Source organism: Protopterus annectens, chromosome 11.part0 (assembly GCF_019279795.1).
Source record: "Protopterus annectens isolate FY-2018-M chromosome 11.part0, PAN1.0, whole genome shotgun sequence".
In the NCBI taxonomy this organism is placed as follows: domain Eukaryota; kingdom Metazoa; phylum Chordata; order Ceratodontiformes; family Protopteridae; genus Protopterus; species Protopterus annectens.
Genome location: NC_056745.1, coordinates 241,605,998 through 241,629,290, shown reverse-complemented (window position 1 = coordinate 241,629,290; position 23,293 = coordinate 241,605,998). Strand labels below are relative to the sequence as shown.

General features: G+C 43.2%; 1 protein-coding gene across 2 annotated transcripts in view; it reads right to left on the bottom strand.

Moving 5' to 3' along the window:
- The window catches only part of LMNTD1 (lamin tail domain containing 1), a 1,453,405-nt gene that overhangs the window by 143,999 nt on the left and 1,286,113 nt on the right, over positions 1-23,293 (bottom strand). The window lies entirely within an intron of this gene.

Genomic DNA, 23,293 nt, shown 5'->3' with positions numbered 1-23,293 from the left:
TTTTGGGATATTGCCACAACTACAATGTAACAGTGCAATATATTTTGAAGTAAAGGAGGAAATCAAAGTTACTTCAGGATTTGGACAACATCCAGTTTGGGCAGAATAGTTGTGTCTTTATTGTTTGCAGATGATATTGCCAACAAAGCTTCAAGTGAGTTTCATCTGCAACAAAACTTACTGTAAAATGCTGCTGACACTGAAGTAGTAGGAGAGAAAATTAGCCCTTTCAAATCAGAGTTTATGGTTTTTGCCTAATAAAGAGTATGTGTCTCGTTGCAGTTGAAGGGCAAGAAATACTTCAGAGAAAAGAGTTTAAAAACTTTGGGGTGTTGTTAATCATTGAAGGTAGGGGAGACAGGAGCTTGTCTAGTGAAGGATGCGGTGGCAAGAGTGGTGCACACATTCTACCAGACTATGGTACTGAAACAAGAATTGAGTCATAGGACAGATCTCTCAAGTTATTCTACGACTTCATTCACACTTATATTCATGAGGTTTGGGTAGTGACTGAAAGATAAGACTACATGTATTGCTAACAGAAATGAGTTTCCTTTGTAGGGCAACTGAGTTCACTGCCCACAACAAAGTGAAGAGATTAGCAATTTATATATATATATATATATATATATATATATATATATGTGTGTGTGTGTGTGTGTGTGTGTGTGTGTGTGGATTCATTTTATAATCTTGAAATATTAAATTACCCAATTTTAGTATCTTGAGACTATAAAGCTGAAAGCCCAAAAAAAGACACCCACAACCGCAAAATTTAAAATCGCAATCATTCACATACACATACCACCACACAAACAAGCACACATACACATATCTAATGACATCACAACAAACAAAACAACACACACAAACACAACATAACAAACAAACACACCTACCCTACTTATAAACAGGGGGGCAAGTCCCCCTGCACCCCCCCATGTGTGGGGCTGCACTCCTCACACCCCCGCTACTTATATATACTAACTCTGAGGTCGCACTAAATACACAGACACATAAAACCCACCACTACACACACTCACACACACTAAAATCCCTACCCAATACTCTCCAGCTAAATCCACAAACCGCACCGCATGTCACGAACGCAACAACACAACAGTGGATTCTACATTTCCGCACTTGATATTATGCAGTTTCGTATAACTGCACTTTGAACTTTCGAAATTTGATATTTTAGTATTTCGAGATTATAAAGTGAAACTATATATATATATATATATATATATATATATATATATATATATATATATATATATATATAGGTCCACTTCTAAATCTTGAATCTCAAAATCTCTAAATTCAAAATACTGAAACCAAAATCTTGAAAGCTCAAAATACTGAAACTCAAAACACAGGACACCAACACTAACTATATTGCAGCACAACTACATACAGAAACATATTACTCTTCTTCAAGTATAGGCAGGGGGCAAGCCCCCCTGCACTCCACACCCCCTTCTAATTAAATATACCAATTCTGACATTGCACTACAGTGAGGAAAATGGTAATTTTCCCATTCCACTCTGTATGGCGATCGCAGTTCAAAACATTTGAAGTTTCAAAACTTCGATCATATGGGCTTGGCCATATGGATTTCGAAGTTTTGAAACTTTGATAAATTGAAGTAGACCCATATATATATATATATATATATATATATATATATATATATATATATATAGCTATATAGATAGATAGATATGGCTTTTGGCCTGGTAAATGAAATTCCTGCCTTCTGTATATCTCAGGAAAGTCTAGTAAGATTAGCCCATGCAAGCATTATGTACACACACACACACACACACACACACACACACACACACACACACACACACACACACACACACACACACACACACACACACAGACACACACACACACACATGGTGAGTCTATAATGAGTCTTGTTTTCATATTTTCAAATATACAATCTCACATCATATTTCTTAGTATGGAATCTTCTATAGTCAATTTTCTATTAGCTTGGAAGGTGAATTTATTGTTATTAATTTATGGGGATTTCAAAGAATCACTTTGTTCATCATTGGGGGCATAATGCATCATGACCTAAATACAGTGGTTATTCTGATGAAAAAGGTTAACTGGAATTTAAACCCTACTGAAAACTTACATATTATTGTTTATTTTATGTAGGCAGATATATCTGATCACACACCAGGTTCTGATACTTCTAAATCCTTTAGACTGATTCATGATTTAAAACGATATGAGTCTCTAGCGTCAATCTGTCACTTGTTCTCTTGGTTCTGTATGCAAAGGACTGAATTGTAGATAGCCCTTTGCAATTATAGTACTTATTATTAAATGTCAAAGATCATCTGGCAGCCATTCTCTGTTTATCATATATTTGTTTATACTATTTTTTATATATATTCATACGCCACCTCATCAAGTTGTCTGGATCCTGTATCAATGACTTGTTAAACTAAATGGATACTATTAAACTTTAATATGCATTACAATTATGCATATTTCATAGTATAAAGCCTGTTGCACAATGGATTAGTTTATATGTGAATCTTTTAAAGTGTAACCTTCTGCTGAGTCTCACATCTTCGAGTTGTGGAGTTTCCAAAGGCGGTAGAGAAAATAAGCCTAGTAGATTAATAAGAAACGTTGAACCCATGATAAATTTGAGTCTCCAGTCTGGCATGCCATTAACAAATAAAATATAAACAAAACTTACTTGACTCTGTGATGCAGCGGGATGTAGCCTTGAATGTGACCCAGATGACCAGAGTTCCATAGCGGCTCAGGTAGTAGAGGAGCTTCATAGGGGGTTGGGCTTGAGTGGCTTACTGATTGCTACTTCTGGGGAGAGGGGACAGGGGAGGGTCATGTATCAGGGCACACTGCCATGGTTAACCCCAAATGGAGAATGGGGATTTTTGGGGTGTTGTCTGCAAGATAGGCATGGCACTGAGTGAGCTGCATGTGGAGGGGTGGATGATATGCCACAATGCCCCCGAATGTCAACCCCATGAGCAATATATGTACATATAGGGGGAACGGTTATGCCTTAAAGGAAAAACACTCTCACAGCAGCAGTGTGACTCTGCCTCAGGTGGCCTCACAGGGCCTTGAATGTTTATGGACAAAATGTTGCAGGAGGACAGGTGGATTCAGTAAACCCACTGGATGAGGAGAGGCAGTGAATGAAGTTGATGGACAGCTGTGAGGAGTCAAAAAGAGAGGCAACAGTGTACACAAATAAAACTTATATGATGTACTGACTAGATTTACAATAGCCTTATCTGTAGACAAGGCATATTCCTAATTGATATGAACCTTCTAATAAAAAGAGTTCAGCCTGTCTCATCTTGCATCATAACTGTATTAGTTTAGATTTTGATTAAAATTCCAAAAATGATTGAAAGAGGAAAGCTGCTTCCACTTAGTGTACGCATTGTTTTAGTATGATAAATTACTTGTGAAATACACTCACTTTCAGCATTAATATAACAGGAATATGTTTTATTTCTTCCAGGGTTCATATGATATAGAAAGCCAAAGGCTTAAGGTATGCTTTGAAATGATAAGTTTAGTTATTCAGTAAACAAATAGATACCTAATATTATTCATGCATTTTCCTTCTTTGCATTATATAAGCTGACACAAGAATGTTAGCAAAAGAAATTAGATAAATAGATAGAGATAGATAGATATCACACGGGAACTGAAAGTTCGACTGCTGAATCCTACACTAAGGCACTGTACGAACCCATCCACTCATGCATGAATCATGCCATCCCCAATAGAACCAAGATGCTCTCCTCCAAAAAAAGGAAGCCAATCTGGTGGTCCCTTGCCATAAACAAACTTTACAACAAAAGGAAGAAACTGTTGCAGAAAAGAGGAAAATCCCAGGATGCAAAAAACTCCCTTACCAGCCTCAGTAAGAAGATGAGATCCGTCATAAAATTCTCCAAAGCTAGTTACAAAAATAAAATTGCCAAAGATTCCAAAGACAACCACAAGGCACTCTATAGCTATGTCAAGAATCTAAATGGCAATGCTCAGATCTGCTCTGAGCTACAACAGAATGGTATTAAATATACTGATCCCAAGGATATTGCCAATATCCTGGCAGATCGATTCAGTGCAAACTTCACCCCCCCCTCTCACCCTCTAAAGGGCCCATCTCAATACCGAAAGATTGCCAAATTCTGGTAATAATGGCCACACAGGTAAAAAACGCACTGTCCAAAGCTAAGAATACAGCATCCATGGGACAAGATGACAAACCAGGCTGTGTACTACATGAACTACAAAATGAACTGGCACCTCACCTAAGTGTCATGTTTAATCATAGCCTCACCTCAGGCTTTGTGCCCACTGAGTGGTGCACAGCTACAGTTATCCCACTCCACAAGAGGGGATCCACCTTGGATCCCGGGAACTACCGCCCCATCAGTCTGACGAGCCTGATCTGCAAGGCCATGGAACATATTATCATGGAACTTATAAACAAAGACATTGGCAACCTTCAAACACTGGACCCCATGCAGTTTGGGTTCATGAAGGGCCAATCTTGTCTCCTGAACCTGATTGACTTCTTTGAGTCAGTCTCCAGAGCTGTGGACAAGGGTAGGGTGGTCCATACAACCTATCTGGACCTCCCCAAGGCCTTTGACACCATCCCTCACTCTGGAATCATAGATAAACTTACTAAGCTGGGCATTAATCCCTACATCACTCGATGGGTTGCCAACTGTCTTACTGACAGAACCCACACTGTAAAAGTAGCCGACTCCAAATCCAGCTCCATACAAGTGACAAGTGGAGTACCTCAGGGTTCAGTCCTGGGACCACTCTTGTTTGGCATCTGCTTCTCTGGAGTACAGGCCAACACTAGGGGACTCTGGCTGGCAAGGTTCGCAGATGACTGCAAACTGGGAGCCATTACTGAATCCCCAAATGATGTGCATTGAGCAATATCTAGCTGGAAGTTGTCACTTTGTTTTTTCAGTTAAGGCTTGTTAAAAAACCTGCATAGCCAGTGATAAGTGGGGGTAGTTTACTTCATTGTTATTCAGTTTCTGTCTTATACAAGTGGTACAGTGAATTATTTTCTGTTTAAACTGTGAGCTTTGGCCAGCTAAGACCTGCATGCAATCAACTGAACGCATAAGTGAAGTTAAGTAAATTTTTATCTGCACTTTTTTCAAATAATACACAATTTAAATTAATTTGTTTGTGTTGCATTGAGCAATATCTAGCTGGAAGTTGTGACTCTCTTTTTTCAGTAGGTCCTCACCCACCCTCCCTGTTTTTGTTTTGGTGTTAATCTTGGTGGCTTTGAAACTGCCTGCCCCTCTTGTAAATTTGCACTTGGATACTCCTCCTGGGCCCATTTCTTTTGCTCACTCAAAAAAAAAATGTATCTGCTTTTACTGTGTTTGTTTCTTCCTACTTTATTTTGCTTTTGCATCATCTTAAAAGTACTCAATTGTATTTATTACTGCTTGGTGTAACTCATTCTAAGCCTTTTAGTTTAAGCACTTGGGCTTCAGACCAGTTGTTTTACATTAAGAAGGTTTGTGGTCTGCACTGTAGTGGCAGAACAGGTAGCTTACATCCTTCTAAGTTGGGAACTGCTGATTGAGGGCTCAGTGTCTGTTATTCTAAAAGTGTATTCATTCTGGTTTAAGCACTTGGGCTTTAGGCCAGTTATTTTACATTAAGAGGGTCTGTGGTCTGCACTCTTGTGGGAGGACAGGCTGGACTCTGCCCTTCTGAGCTGGGAATTTCTGGTTAAAGGCTTATAGTGCCTGCATATTTGAACTGTTTCTTACTGAAATTGGTACACCTTGTTTGCTGTAGCATAGACTAGATCCAGGCCTGCTGAATCTAGCTTTGTTTGTATAACTTGAGCACTAATCCAGGCATTCTTTAAAGTATTCAGTTGTATTTATTACTGCTTGGTAGTAACTTGATTAAAGTGTAGCTATCATTCTAAGTCTTTTGGATTATGCACTTGGGCTTCAGACCAGTTGTTTTACATTAGGAAGGTTTGTGGCCTGCACTGTGGTGGCAGGACAGGTAGCTTACATCCTTCTAAGTTGGGAACTGCTGATTGAGGGCTCAGTGTCTGTTATTCTAAAAGTGTATTAGTTCTGGCTTAAGCACTTGGGCTTCATTCCAGTTATTTTACATTAAGAAGGTTCGTGGTCTGCACTCTTGTGGGAGGAGAGGCTGGACTCTGCCCTTCTGAGCTGGGAATTTCTGGTTAAAGGCTTATAGTGACTGCATATTTGAACTGTTTCTTACTGAAATTGGTACACCTTGTTTGCGGTAGCATAGACTAGATCCAGGCCTGCTGAATCTAGCTTTGTTTGTATGCTTGTTGTTGTTTGCTTGTTATTTCCCTGAAATGCTAATTCCACCTAAAACGCGGCTTTTCAGCGATTCTGTGGATCCCTAGTGATATCTGCATTGCTTACTGTACTTATTTCCTTGTTTCACTTGAAAGAAAGTTACTGTTTGTCATTTTTGCATTTAAGTTACCTGTAACACATTGCATTTAAGTTACCTGGCACTTGCTCACTAAAGCAATGATACAAGTCAGCACTAAAAAATTAAAAGCACTACACCCTCACAAACTCCCCTTGAGTACCTTGTTCCCCATTGGCCCTTTTTTCAATTATAAAGGAATTCCCAATACTATTCTAGCATGTCCAAAGGTCAGTTGTCAATCTCCTCTCTGGTCCAGCTGGTGAATCTGGGAATCTTGAGGCAATGTTACAACTGCCTCATGTACACAGACAACCCTCTCCTCCTCCCAACAAATTCCAACACATGTGAGAGATGCAACCATATAGCCAAACTGGAGGCTAAGCTCTCTCAACTCAGTACTGGAGTAATCAGTCAGGAGGAGAAGGAAACCACACTCACTACAATTCCAGTCTCAAATAGACCTACCATGACAGCAAACCAAGCACATAAACACACAAAAACATACTCGGAGGCTCTAAATAAAAATCTGCCTAAGCAGCAGAGACCTCCAAAGCAGACACCCAAGCAACCACTACCCCAAAACAAAACACGTGCAACACATAGCTCACAAAGCCAGTGTGCCGAACAGTCACATCCCTTAAGGCTAAACAACACACCTGATACACTTGTAATAGCTGACTCTATCGTCAGGCACACTGACGTCCCGCTCACCAGGCTGAACAAGGAGAAGGTCACGGTGAGCTGCCTGTCGGGTGCTAGGATCCGCCACATAACACAAGCACTCAGGTCACTCCAAGGCAAATACAAATATGACTCAGTCATTGTCCATGCTGGTGTGAATGACCTGAGACGTACCTCCCTGGACTACATGAAAAGAGACATAGAGGAGCTCTCTAAGCATGAAGCCCAGGCCAGTATGACCCTGACCTTGAGTAGCATCTTACCCTCACCAAGAATGATGCCACAATATGAAGACAAGATGATCAATTACAACAATTGGCTTAAGTATTGGTGTCATTCAAAGGGGATCCAATGCCTGTCAGCCTGGGATGACATGCTCGACAAGTCACGATGCTTCGCTAGGGGTGGCTTGCACCTGTCACCCCTGGGCTTTCGGATATTGGCAAAGGCTCCTGCTACCCCCATAATGCTTTTTTTAGGCAAGGCTCAAAAGACAAACCCACCTCCATAGGTATCACAAGGGATAAGAAACTAAGAGTAATGCTACTCAACGCCAGAAGTCTAAACCTCAAGATGCACACACTTGAAACTCTCCTTAGCATGGAGAACATCGATATCTGTGCAGTAACAGAAACCTGGTTCAAGGCTCTCGAGAGCACCCCAGCACTACCAGGTTATATCTCATACCATGCTTTTCGGCCTCAAAACTTGGACCAAACCACAAAAGGAGGGGGAGTATCAATATTCACAAAGATACCCACACCTCCAGGTTGGTGGCACAGCACGAAGCATCAGAGACTATCCATGTGCAACTAACAGTGGGTAAAACTGCCTTCCAGTTTATAGCCTGCTACAGACCACCCTCCCAAACCCAGGAACCCCACTCGGCCTTCCTGAGAACACTGGAAAATATGAAGGTCTCTCCAAACACCATTATATTGGGCGACTTCAACTACCCAAACATAGACTGGGAGCATTACTCTAGCTCCAACACCCTAGCCCAAAGGTTTCTAGAATTTATAAACTCAAATGCTATGGAACAACTTGTTACCACTCCCACAACAGGGGAAAACATACTGGACCTGATCATCACCAACATGGGGACTCTATGCTCCAGACCAGAAGTGTATCCCTCACTGGTAAGATCAGACCATAAACTAATCTCACTGGATATTCACATCCCGACCCCACCCCCTGCCAGGAAAACCACAGTGAAAAACTTCTCTAAAGAAAATTTCACACTCCTCAAAACCGAGATGGAATCCTTCAAAGCCCCCGGGCCTGTGGAAAATATGGCCCAGACCGCAGAATCCTTTATAAACGCATTCTATGAACACCTTCAGGAATGCATGGATCATGCAATCCCAAATAAAACCAAGAACCAATCCACCAAAGGCAGACGTCCTGTCTGGTGGACCCCAGCCATAAACAAACTATACAATAGAAGGAGGAAGCTACTACATGATAGAGCAAAATCCCAAAAAGGGAAGGCATCTCTGATCAGTATTAGCAAAAAACTACAGGCACTCATAAAATCATCTAAGGCCAGCCTAGAGAGAAAAATTGCACAGGACACTAAGGATAATCACAAGGCTTTCTTTAGTTGTGTTAGGAACTTGGGTGGGAATTCCCAGATATGCTCAGAATTAGTCCAAAATGACAAAAATTACACCAAACCCACAGACATTGCCAACATCCTAGCTAACAGGTTCAGCACAAACTTCTCCCCCCCTCCTCACCAAAAGGGCAAATATCTATCCCAGCAGAGTGCTGACCCCCTGACATCTCAGATGCTCAGGTAAGAGCCGCCCTCTCCAAAGCAAAAAACACAGCATCAATGGGATCAGACGGTGTCCTGGGCTGCGTCCTACATGAACTCCAAGAAGAGCTAAACCCAAACATAAAACTACTGTTCAATCTCAGCCTTACTACAGGATATGTACCCAAAGAGTGGCGTACAGCAACAGTGGTCCCTCTCCACAAAGGTGGTGCCTCAACGGATCCTGGAAACTATCGCCCCATAAGCCTGATTAGCTTGGTCTGCAAAGCTATGGAAAGGATCATCATGGACCTCATAAATAAAGATATTGGGGACCTACAGACACTGTATCCTACCCAGTTCAGCTTTGTTAAGGGCAGATCCTGCCTCTTAAACCTGGTCGATTTCTTTGAAACAGTCACCAAGGCCATTGACAAGGGGAATGTGGTCCACACAGCCTACCTGGACCTCGCAAAAGCCTTCGATACAATACCCCACTTGGGCATTATAGATAAGCTCACCAGCTTAAATATAAACCCCTATGTCACTAGATGGGTTTCAAACTGGCTCAAGGACAGAACCCACATGGTTAGAATTGCTGGAGCCATGTCAGACTCCAAACCAGTTACAAGTGGCATCCCACAAGGCTTAGTCCTGGGACCTCTCTTGTTCGGTATATATTTCTCGGAGGTACAGGCCGACACGGAAGGACTGTGGCTGACCAAGTTCGCAGATGACTGCAAACTGGGTGCCATAATCGACTCTCCAGCCGACACAAGCATCCTCCAAAAGGGCCTCATAGAAACAGATAACTGGTGCCAGAGCCATGGCCTCAAGCTAAACGCCAAAAAGTGTATAGTCATCCCCTTTGGCAAAAAAAAGTGCCCACAAATTACCACATAGGTGGTAATCCATTAAGTACAGAAGAAGTAATTAGGGACCTGGGGACCCAAGTTGATAGCAATCTCTCATTTGACAACCATGTGGCCAAAAGTGGTTAGAAAAACATTTTATATAGTCCACCTAATCATGAAGGGATACACATCTAGATCAGGGGAGGTCATTGTGCCTCTTTACTCATCCCTCATCAGGCCCATAATTGAGTACAATGCCCCTTTTGGGATGTACCTTACCAGACACCTGCAGCAACTGGAAAGACCCCAAAAGTACCTCACCAAGAGGATCAAAGGGCTCAAACAGATGCCATATGCTGCCTGGTTAAAGAAACTCCAGCTCTACTCAGTGGCATACTGCCTGCTCAGAGGTGATCTGTGCCTGATGTATAAAGCCATGTCCAACCCGGAATTAATGGACATGCTGCACCTCAGAAAATCCAAATCCCATCAAGCTATGTGCTCGAGAGACTTGAACCTCAGCACTGAAATAAATAGGACATGCTGGAGGGACAGATTCATAACCCAGAGGCTCCCTTCACTCTGGAATAAAATCCCAGTCCAGGTTAGGCAGAGTCCCTCATTGACTCTCTTCAAGAGGAATCTTGATGAGTGGATGGGAGATCGTAGGTTTACCCCGGGTATAACTTCTATGTCACTGTTAGACAGAAGCACAGTATACTAACCTTAAAAAAGGGCATAGCAAAATGAATTTAAAATGGGTGGCGAAAGCCAAACACACTCTGGCTAGGCTTATAAATGCCCTAGGGCAGATAGCCTAGTATGAACCTATGAACCTATGAAAAGGGCCTTACAGAAACAGATGCTTAGTGCCAGAGCCATGGGTTCAAGCTCAATGCCAAGAAATGTATAGTTATCCCCTTTGGGAAAAAACATTTACCTGTGAATTACCACATAGGTGGCAGTACACTAAAGAATGAAAGTGTGATAAGAGACTTAGATACACAGGTGGACAGTGGTCTCATCTTCGATAACCACATCACCATAACAGTCAGGAAATCCTTCTATGTGGCACACCTCATCACTAAGGGCTTTTCATCCAGAAAAAAGGAGGTCATTGTCCCACTGTACTCATCCCTCATTAGACCCATTATAGAATACAACACCCCATTTGGTATGTACCTCTCAGGATATCTGCAACAACTGGAAAGGTCACAGAAATACCTCACTAAAAGAATCACAGGCCTAAAGCAGATGCCTATGCTGATCATCTAAAAAAACTCCAGCTATACTCTGTCGCATATCGTCTATTCACAGGCAATCTCTGCTTAACATACAAGGCCATGTCAAACCCAGAGCTGTTGGACATGCTACACTTAAAGAAATCCCAATTCCTCAGAGACACATGCTCCAAGGATCTAAACCTTGTCATCACAATGAACAAAACATGCTGGAGGGATAAGTTCCTGACCCAGAGACTCCACAGACTCTGGAATAGACTGCCCATACATGTCAAGCAGAGCGCCTCTTTGGTCCTCTTCAAAAGTAACCTTGATGATTGGATGGGAGATAGGAAATTCACCCCGGGGATCACATCAGTCGCCCTGCTAGACAGGGGTCCAGGGAAGTAAATGCTGTGGGAAAAATAACCAGGGAATTGTTATGGCTAGGCTTGTATAGACCCTAGGGCCAATAGCCTAATACTAGCCTATGAACCTATGATAGATAGATAGATAGATAGATAGATAGATAGATAGATAGATAGATTGATAGATAGATAGATAGATAGATAGATAGATAGATAGATAGATAGATAGATAGATAGATAGATACAGACAGAGAGAGATAGATAGATAGATAGATAGATAGATAGATAGATAGATAGATAGATAGATAGATAGATAGATATCCTAAATTAAGTATTCACTTAATGATCAAAATTGGTTTATTTAGTACAAACATAAAACAACTTTTTCCCCAGAGCTAGTGGCAGTCAACATTATGTATATTAGTAGCTGTTTTAAATACGTTGAAATAATGTTATATTGTACTTTGATCTTCCTGTCTTTTTATATAAATTATGTCTAAGATGCTATTATACTGTGATTGTTTATTTTTTTCCTCTTACTTATGTACAAGTACTACATCACACATATTTCTCACATAAAGAATGTTAACCTAGTTTTTTTAAGTCAAATTAGATATCCCTTTCCTCCTCTTAGTACATATTTGTGAATATTTATTGCAGCCAGTGTACCTAGAACCATGGAGCACACCTATCTTTGATGCTTGGAAGAACAGACGGATGTGCATTGTATTTCCACATCAGGTACTTGGACTTGTTTTCCAATTATGACACTTTAGTACACCATAGAGGGGTTGTTGTCCACAAGAAGTACCATCAATTAGATGAGCTATTAAACCATATTTTCATGAGCTCAGAGGTGTATACTAGGCTAATGACCATGGGGGCCTTTTTAAGCCTAGCCATGCATCGCAAAAAGTATCAAACAAATTTTGGTACCCAAAGATTATTTTAAGGAGTATATGCAGGCTAGGGCTCAGGGAGTCAAGCATTAAAAGGCTGTTTCTGTCCATTAGGGATAGAGGTGCCTGACTGGGGTGAATTTCTGATTCGCCATCCACTGGTCCATTTGAATTGAGTTATGGAAGAACTCTGCTTCACCTGATCCAGAAAGAACGTGGTCTCTGAGACAAATACCTGTCCCTCCAACATGTCCTATTTATGTCACAACCAAGTCCCTAGATCAGGTAATCCTGATGATATTTGTTTTGTGGATTTTCAAAAAGTCCATCAGGATGAGATCCAGGGATGCCTTGTATGCCAGACCTAGATCACTCCTCAGCAATCTCAGTAGGAGATAGAGTACAGGGATAGGGCTTTGAGCTGATCTGTATATGACATTTTGTTAATGCCCTGTATTATTTTTGTGAGGGACCTCAGTGTGTGTTCCAGTTGTTGCATGTTCCTGGTCATAGTACATACCTAAGGGGTATTATATGTGATGATAGGCCTGATGAGGGCTGAGTACAGTGGAGTAATGACTTCCTTGGACCTAGATGTCATACCTTTGCTTATAAATTGGACAACATAGAATGATTTTGTTTCACTACCATAGACAGATGATGGTCGAAGGACAGGTTACTGTCTAAATGCAACCGCAAATCAATGACTACTGTCTCTGTTATCAGGGATTTGTTATAAATGAGGTAGTTTCCGGGGATAGATGACTACGCAAAGACTACTGTTATGTATTTTTTGGCATTGAGTTTTAGACCATGGTTGTAGCACCAGTTATTGGTCTTTGTCAGCCCTTCTTGGAAGATATTAGTGTCTTCTGTGGATTCTATGACTGTACCTAGTTTGCTGTCATCTTCAAACTTGGTCAGCCAAAGGCCCTTGATGTTGGCCTTGACTTCAAAAAAGTATATGCCAAAAGGGATAAACTAGATATCCAACTACTATGGCCAAAAGAATCTCTATGGCAAAACCCAGATCTGCTCTGAGTTACAGCACAAAAGCAAGAAAATTACAGAACCAACTGATATTGCCAACATCCTGGCAGATAGGTTCAGTACTAACTTTACCCCCCTCTCACCCCCTAAAGGGCCCATATCTATACAGGAAGAATGCAGAGTCCCTGTAATCACAACTACGCAGGTAAAAGCTGCACTCTCTAAAGCCAAAAACACAGCATCCATGGGACCGGACAACATCCCAGGCTGCATTTTACACGAACTTCAGTTGGAACTGGCTCTCCACTTAAGCAACATGTTCAATAATAGCCTCGCATCAGGCTTTGTGTCCACTGAATGGCACACAGCAACAGTTATCCCACTCCACAAGGGGGAGCCACCACTGATCCTGGGAACTATCAACCTATTAGCCTGACGAGTCTTGTCTGCAAGGCCATGGAACGTATCATCATGGAACTCATAAACAAAGACAGTGGTAACTTCCAAACTCTGGATCCCACCCAGTTCGGGTTTGTGAAAGGCAGATCATGCCTCCTGAACCTGACCGACTTCTTTGAGGCAGTCACCAAAGCCGTAGATGAGGGTACGGTGGTTCACACAGCCTATCTTGACCTCGCCAAGGCTTTCGACACCATCCCCCATTCCGGAATTATAGCTAAACCCACTAAACTAGGTATAAATCCATACGTCACAAGATGGGTTGCTAACTGGCTCACTGACAGAACCCACACTGTAAAAGTTGTAGACTCCAAATCTGACCTCAAAGCAGTGACAAGTGGAGTACCACAGGGTTCTGTCCTGGGACCTCTCCTGTTTGGTATCTACTTCTCTGAAGTATAGGCTAACACAGAAGACCTCTGGATAATGAAGTTCGCAGATGACTGCAAACTAGGAGCCATAGTCAAGTCCCCAAATGATGTGGACATCCTACAGAAAGGCCATGCTGAGACAGATACCTGGTGTCAGAGCCATGGCCTCAAGCTCAATACCAAAAAGTGCAGTGTCACCCCCTTTGGTAAAAACTCTGTACCCATGAACTACCTCATAGGCAGAAATCTACTTAACACCGAATGCGTGATAAGAGACCTTGGGACCCAGGTGGACAGTAGTCTCTCCTTTGATAGTCACATCGCCACAGTAGTCAGGAAGCCCTTCTACGTGGCACACCTCATCATAAAAGGGTTCTCATCCAGGAAAAAAGAGGTCATTGTTCCCCTATGCTCGACACTCATTAGACCCATTATAGAGTACAACGCCCCTTTTGGAATGTACCTCACAAGACATCTGCAGCAGCTGGAAAGGCCACAGAAGTACCTCACAAAGAGGATTACTGGCCTCAAACAAATTCCCTACACTGACCACCTCAAAAAACTCCAGCTTTACTCCGTAGCATATTGACTACTCTGAGGTGATCTCTGCCTAACATATAAAGCTATAACAAACCCAGAGCTGTTGGACATGCTACACCTAAAGAAATCCCAATCCCTCCGAGCTACACACTCTAGGGACCTAAACCTTGTCACCACAATAAACAGGACATGCTGGAGGGATAGATTCCTGTCCCAGAGACTTCCCATACTCTGGAACAGGCTACCCATCTATGTCAAGCAAAGTTCTTCATTAGCACTTTTCAAGAAAAATCTTGATGAGTGGATGGGAAATAGGAAATACACCCCAGGGATCACTTTTGTGTCTCTGCTCGGCAGTGGCACAGGAAAATAACTTTCTTGGGTGGCGTAAGCCAGAGAATCTTGTTCGCTAGGCTTACATAGGCCCTTGGGCTGATAGCCTAGTACCTACCTATGAACCTATGCACCTATGAACAGAAAACTGAACTAATACTGATACATATAAACACTCTTTATTTCAAAAATAATTAAAACCAATAATAAAAAAAACTTTTCTTCTATTATATATCATAAGCACTTTCATCCATTAAATATAGACCATCAGATCTGGTAGACCATGTTTTATGCTATTTATAGAGTGCCATTGGTGCAGTATTATTGGCCTTGGAGAGTGCAGAGGTCTACTCCCTAGTGATAGTTGGGGGGGGGGGCGATGGTATTTCCTGGGGGAGGGTAAAATTGTAGCTGAATTAATCAGCTAGTAGATTAGATATATCTTCTGTCTCAGTGTAGGTGGCCCCATTTATAATTAGTTCTGCATATTGTTATATACTGCCTTTGAGCTGTTGGCCTGAGAGGCTATTTTTACCTCAGATTTGGCTTTGGTAGACTTGATTTGTCTTCTGGTTTGTTTGTTTAGATTGATGAGAGCATTTTTAGTGCACTGATAATTGTACTTGCTAATATTTGCCATTACTTAGTTTCCTTTTCTTGTACAACCTATTGATGTTGGGATTCTACCAGGCTTGCTTGTTTTTTGAGTTTCTTCTAAGCTTATTATAACATGATTGTAGCAGGTTTTTCTGAAAAATTCTGCATAAGCAGCTGTGTTTTCAGGGTTTGGGAGGGCTTAAAATTTTGCCAGGTTATCACTTAAAAGGAGAAAGTTTGCATTAAAATAGTTCCTAAATATTCTAGGGTTAGCTTGGGTCACAGATTTTATTTTTATTTCAAGGTGACAGTTTTATGGTCAGATCTTACCACAGAAGGCATTACACTAGAGGGGGTGCAGTGCTCTCCCATGTTAATGAGAACCAAACCCAGTATGTTTGCACCCCTAGTGGTTCTATGTACTATCTGGTTCGGGGGGTTGTGTTTACTAAGTGCAGGAATCTCTGCGGCTGCCTATTTTGAGTCATGTATGATTTCCAGTTTGAGGAGGGGTAGTTACAGTTGCTCATGAATATGTTACTGGGTTGAATGGTAAGTGTCTCTAGTAAGTTTAAGTATGTGTTATGACTTTCCTGGGTCACAGAGGGGGACCTATAGCTTGCAAGGATATGGTATGGGATTTTGCCTATAGTAATATAGACATGGAGAAGCTCAAGCACATTATCCTGTTTGACTAACCTTGGGGTATGTTTGTTTCTGATGTAAACTGATACAACTCCACCTTTAGGTACTGCCTGTGCAGTAGCTGATCTAAATGTGTAGAAAGCATTGTAGCTCTGAGCTGCCAGGGTGCTTTCCATGGCTTTTATCCATGTCACTGTAACTGGACAGATGTCTGCATTCTGTAGTGTAAGGAGAGATTGGTGGGAGTGGAGTTTCTTGTTTAGATTCCCAGCATTGAGCAGTAAAACTTTTAGATTTTCACAGTAAAACTTTTAGATTTTCTTGGGTTGGTTTTGCCATGGCAAAACGTTTCTTAGTTTGGTATGGCGTAAAAAGAGGCACTATGGGGGAAGGACAATGTTTTAGCCAATGATCAAAAGCCTAGAGGGGATTAGTGCAAACCATCCCTAGCAAAGCAGCATGATCTGTTGACCATATCATCATATACTGACAAATACGGTACTCCTTGGAGTGTCACCAGAAACTATGACAATTATTAAAGTCAATCATCTTATGTTCATATTGTGGCATCATCCTTAGTGAAGATAGACTGCTGCTCAATGCTAGGCTCATATCAGCCTGGGACACATTGTTCAGGATCTCTATTATGTCTGTCTTCATTTAGCCCAAGGCGGTATGTCTCAGGTCACTTACATGCACACAGTCTATGACTGAGTAATTCTGGTACTTGCAGTCATGACATGAGTATATGCAAGATCTGGTGAATCTGGCCATGACTTTCCTCTTACTCAGCCAGGTGATTGGGACATCTGGGTGCCTCACAATGGTGTCGCCTACAACTAAAATATTAGGTCACGTGGTGTCTTGCCTTATGGGCTTAGAAACTGAGGCTCTGTACCATGTTCCTGTATGTGTTGTGGTGGGTGTTATTTTATTAGAGTACTTTTGGGATTGCTGAGGAGTACAACATCTGGGAGGTCTTTGGGGTTTAAGAAAATTATTTTTAAGAGACTCAGGATATATGGGCCTATGTCTGATCTGGGTTATATTCATAACACAAAATGGCCAGTATGCCAACTAGCATTAAGACAAACTCAAAGGGCTGAAAATGAAAATGCCAAGGAGACTGCGGTAGATAGTAAAGTGGTGCTTTCCCCTTTCCCAAATGTAGCATGTTTTTTATGTTGGTATATATAATAAGCAGAGGATGTGGGGAGTGCAGGGGTTCTTGCTCCCCCTGTATAGAATGCTAGCCATGTTTTTCGTCAATGTGTGTATTGGCCCTTTATGTTCTTCCTACTGCCATTTGGTGTTCCAGCCATTCAGCATTATGAATGCATTCCATCTGATCCATACTGGGTGTGGTGGGTGTAGTGTATGGATTTCTGGCCACCTGATTGGTACTAAGAGTGATTATATGTAGCAGCTTTGCCTCCAGTGACATTGTGTAAATATGCCACTCACATATCTTATCAGTTTGTTTAAAAATTAGTTTGTTGTCAGTAAACATCCAACAATTGCTTCATTGCCTCAAGATGCCCACATCCACCAAGCTGGGTGTAAAAATATCAGGAAAGTTCATATAAAGAAGTTATGTCTTACCATAACGTTCCATCTGTATTGTTGATCCTTGTTCAGTCATTACGCATGGGTATCGGTTCCGAGCTCGGAACCGAGCCGGCCATTTTCCAAGCTCGCGTCAGCTTCAAACTCTTGAGCTAAACTCTTACCCACAATCTCCCTCTCCCTGTTACCTCAGATAGAGTTTTCAAGTCAAAGAAGGTAGAGGCTACCTCTGGTCAAATAACCTAAGAGAACCGGATGGTGAGATCCACTAGAAACCACAGGAGGGGGAAGGAGGAAGGGTTGTAATGACTGAATGAGGATCAACAATACAGATGGAACATTATGGTAAGACATAACTTCTTTATCTGATATTGTTAATCCTCATTCATTCCTTACGTGTGGGACAGAGTCCCCAGCTACCTCTATTCCTGGGAGGCTCTCATGGAAGGCATTCCCGAGCACCATAAAACCGAAAGATGCTCTTCCCCTGGAGGCCAAATCCAAATTGTAATGATTGATGAAGGTATGAGGAGTAGCCCAAGATGCAGCTGCACAGATGTCATGTAAAGAAGCTCTGGCATGGAAGGCAGCAGAAGTTGCCACTGACCTTGTTGAATGAGCTTTCATGGTAGTAGGCAACGAGATATTACGTTGTGTATAAATAAAGGTCACACGGTCCTTCAACCATCTAGCTAATGTGACCTTAGCAACAGCAGATTCTAATCTAGGTTCAGAAAAGGCCAAAAATAACTGGTCAGATTTATGAAAGGGTTTAGTCCTGTTTAAGTAAAAACAGATTTGCCTGTGTATATCCAGGGTATGTAGGCAATACTCTCCTCTGTTTGAATGATTGGGAAAGAAAATTGGCAATTCAATGGCTTGATTAATGGACATTTCAGAGATCACTTTAGGCAGAAATGACGTTTTAGTTCTCAGAGACACTCTATCTCTATGAAAAATGAAATATAGACTCTTGATACATAAAGCTTGACGTTCAGAAATACATCTGGCAGAAGTAATAGCGACCAAAAACAAGGTTTTCCATGACAAATACTTGAGGTCACAAGAAGAGGCTGGTTCGAAAGGTGACATTGTCAGAGCTGGTAGAACTAATGATAAATCCCATGGTTGAATAGGTTCTCTAAAAGGTGGCTTCAGATGATTCACACCTTTTATGAAGGTCTTGCACAATTTATGGGACATAAGAGAGGAATCTTGGACACCCTCATGAAAATTAGAAATTGCAACCAAATGAACTCTAATGGTAGAGGCCGATAGATCCGATTGAAAAAGGTCGGCCAGATAGTCTAGTATTTTCGACACTGGTGCTGAAAAGGGGTCTACTTGTTTATCTTTCAGCCAACAGGTAAATCTTTTCCACTTGCTCAGATAAGTAATTCTAGTGGAGGACTTATGAGAAGCAATGAGAATATCATGTACTGGTAAAGAAAGATCATTCTGCCTGGCAATCAAGGGAATTAGAGTAGCCAAGCCATGAGCGTCAGGCTGTTCAAGTTAGGCTGAATCAGGTTCTGTGGTTGTGAGATCAACTCCGGGGTTGGATGGAGAATCCATGGTCGATCTAGTAGGTGAGGCCAAAGGAAGGGGAACCAAATCTGTTGAGGCCAATATGGTGCTATGAGGATCACCTTGCTCTTCAACCGATGGGATTTCTTCAGAAACTGGGGAATGAGGGGAAAGGGTGGAAATGCGTAAAGACCCAAGGGCCAATCGTGGACTAGAGCATCCCTGGGTGACTGTCCCAGAGGGGGAATCAGGGCGAAGTAGTTGCTGCATTTGTAGTTGGTCGGGGATGTAAAGAGGTCGCAGCAAGGAAGGCCCCAGCGGTGGAAGATCTCCGTTGCTATCAAGGGATTCAGGGACCACTGATGAGGTTGAAGAATGCACCTGCTGAGTCTGTCTGCTATAACATTGAAACTCCCAGGAATGTGCATTGCTAGAAGAAAACAGTTGGTAGCCATCGCCCATTGCCATATCCTCATGGCCTCTCGACAAAGGGGGTAAGATTTGGTTCCACCTTGCTTGTTGATGTACCAGACCACCGCCATGTTGTCTGATTGAATCGCAATTGTCCCAGATGGCAGCAGGGGATGGAATGCTTGCAACGCCAGAAGCACCGTCCTCAGCTCTAGAACATTTATAAGCAGATGGGCCTCCAGTTTGGACCAAGTGCCTTGGACTGTCTGTCCCTGACATAGCCTCCCCACCTCATCAGGGAGGCGTTCGTGGTCACTGTGGCCTTGGGTTGCTGGGGGGAGAAGGGGAGAGACCATTGTGAGAGATTGTGTGTCATCCACCAATTTAAATCCTGTTTGCACCTGTGGGTTACTCGAATCATGGCTGAAAGAGGATGCTGAAAAGGATACCATTGGGTGAGCAGTAGCCATTGTAGAAGCCTCATGTGAAACCTGGCCAGGGGAACAATGGTGATGGAGGCTGCCATGGAACCCAACAGCTGTAGAACCAAGTGAGCCGTGGATTTTTCCTTTAAAAGGATTGGAATTAGTTGTTGCTTTATCCTTAGAATTCTGTACTCTGGAATAGCAGCTCTGCAGTTTTTTGTGTCTAAGATAACTCCTATGAATTCTGTCGACTGAGATGGGGTGAGATTGTATTTCTGCCAGTTTGTGGTTATGCCTAGCCTTTGAACAACGAGGAGAGAGTATGCCAGGGCTTTTTCCAGTAGATGCCTGGTGGGGGCAGAAATGAGCCAGTCATCTAGGTATGGAAACACCTGGAATCCTTGAAGTCGCAAGTGAGCTGTGACAACTGCCATGCACTTTGTGAACACTCTGGGGGCTGTAGAGAGTCCGAAGGGCAGTACTCTGAACTGGTAGTGACTGGCTCCTGCACGGAAGTGCAGAAATCTTCTTGATGGCCTGTCCACCTTTATGTCATAGTACGCATCTTGAAGATCTATACAGCACATCCAATTGTCTTTTTCCAAAAGCGGGAGGATAGATTGTATTGTGACTATCCGGAATTTTTGTACTCTCACAAACTTGCTCAATGCACTGAGATCCAAAACTGATCTCCAGTCCCCGGTTTTCTTTGGCACCAAAAATAGTCTTGAGTAGAATCCAGATCCTATCTGGTTTGGAGGGACTATTTGGATGACTCTCTTTCTTAGCAGCTTTTCTATCTCTAGTGCTGCTTCTTCCCTTTGACTGGGTGGAACGTCGGGAAGATTTTTTGAGGGGACGGGACAAAGATCGAAGGGGATATGATAACCTATGGTTATAATCCTTTGTACCCAGGAATTGGTGGTGATGGTTAGCCAGGCAGAAGGGTACAAGGAGAAAAGTCCCCCAACAACCTCCAGAGGAAAGGAGTTGGGCTGCTCTTCCAGAGCCCTGGTAGGATTGACCAGGGAAAGAATCCCTGGAACCCTGGTTATGCAGACCCCTCTGCCCTGAAAGGGGTGTCTTCCCTGTGAGTTTCCCCCTCTACCTCTGGGTGAGAACTCGGCCTGTGCGTCATGGAAAGGACCCTGAGATTTCTTGAACCATATCTTCCCACTCTTTTGGTTTCGGGAGAAAGCTCGTTGAAGGGAAGAATAACAGACACCTATGCCAGAAAGAGTCTTACCGTCCTGTTCACATCTGGTCAGTGTGCTTTTAATTTTGGGCCCAAACAACGAGGAGGCCTCAATGGGGGCATTAAGAAAAGAAGACTTAAAGGGTTCCGCAAAGTTGCACAAGTGCATCCAGGCATGTCGTCTCAAGACTGCAGCTGAACCCGCTGCTCTAGCTGCTCCTTCTGATGCATGAGATATCAGTCGCATAGAGGAGTTAGATATAGATTCAATGGTGGCCAGCTGAGAGGCCACTTTGTCACAGACCTCATCAGACATGGCACCAGCCAAGGTTTCAGAGAGCTCAGAAACCAGATCCCTTTGAAGCCTGGTAAAATGTGCCATATAATTCAGGGACCTGATAGCAAAGGTCACTGAAGAAAAGGTGCACTTCCCTATCCTGTCCAGGGCCTGGGACTCTTTGTTAGGTGGATGGACAGTCTGGCTTTCTTCTTCTGACAGATCCTTTTTTGTTGCGGCCACCACCACCAAAGCATCTACAGGAAGACCGTTGGACCAATAGGGATCCGAAGCAGGAGGGGACAAGATGTTATCTCGCCACCGAGGAATAGCTTCGATGGTATCAGGAGCCTTCCAAGCATGCTGCACAATGAGCCGGACAAGTTAATCACAGATGGAGTAACCCAGGAGGTAGGGGGCCGGGCGAGAAAGGCCTGCAGGAACACAGATTCCTCAGAGGTCGGATTAGAGGACTGCCAGTCACCTCTCTGTTTAAGGATTTTGAGGATATTACCAAAGGATACCTCAGAGGGAGACCAAGGGGATCCTTCCTCCTCATTGAAATCTGTGTCTTCGGTGAGGGGCTCCTCTGTGGAGTCCATGTGCTTCCTCTTACATTAACTTTTCCAGTGGACCTCCTCAGTGGGAGAAGCTGGAGAAGACAGCAGAAAAGGGGATTCCTGAGGGAATATGCCCTGCGGCCCTTGCACCCGGTGTCCACTAGGTGCGACTTGTGAAACCAGTGTACCAGAGGAGGGCAGAAGTATAGGCAGCCCGGTATCGCCAGCAGCAGCGAAAGCCTTCTCCATCAGTTGGAAGGCTGGTCCACCCGAAGAGGAGTGTATGTCTGGGACAGGGGTCACCCCTCCCCTAAGTGGCTCAGCCTGCTGACCCGGAGTCCCTGGATGGCTGTGGAGCAGCAAGCTATGCGTGTCACAGCTGACATCCTGGGTCATAGCAAAACTTTCCTGCCACAAAGGCAACTGCGGTTCCTTAGTGAGATCCATAAAGGGAACCACAGAAGGGGAAGACTGTGCTATATCCATGGACTTCAAAGGCAATGAAGGAGGAGAATAAGAAGGGGTCTTTGGAGATGGGTGATCACCTCCCAAGGAAGGATAGTTCCTGAGGGGTGGGATACCTCTGGCCAAGAGTACCTGGTCCACAAGATGCAACACATCATGTTCGGAAAGGCTTCTAGTGGACCTCACAGAGACTGAAGGAGAAACAGGCCTGTCCACAGAAGAGGCAGACTCGGTGCCCATCTCATCTGACCACACTGTGGACAACAGTGCCGAGAGAGACTGGACTACTTTTGTCTGCACCGAAGAAGTCATTGGTGCTGAGGTCATGGTCTGCACCAACACAGGGATCGCTGCCGAAGCTGGAACTGACAAAACTGGAGTTAACAATAAAGGCGTCAGTTCCGAGGAAGATCTCGGAGCCGACGCGGTCAAGGTCTGCGCCGACTGAATGGTCGGTGCCATTACAGTGGTAATGGCCTGAACCGAGAAGCCCCTCGGTGCTGATATATAGAAGGCTGCAGGAGAAGACGGAGCCGAAATCACTAATGGAGCCGAAGGCCTTGGTGCCGAAGGTCTAGGCACCGAAAGCACTGGGGCTGACTGAGAGAGCTCCGGAGCCGAAACGTTATCCTTTTTAAGTTTTGGTTGG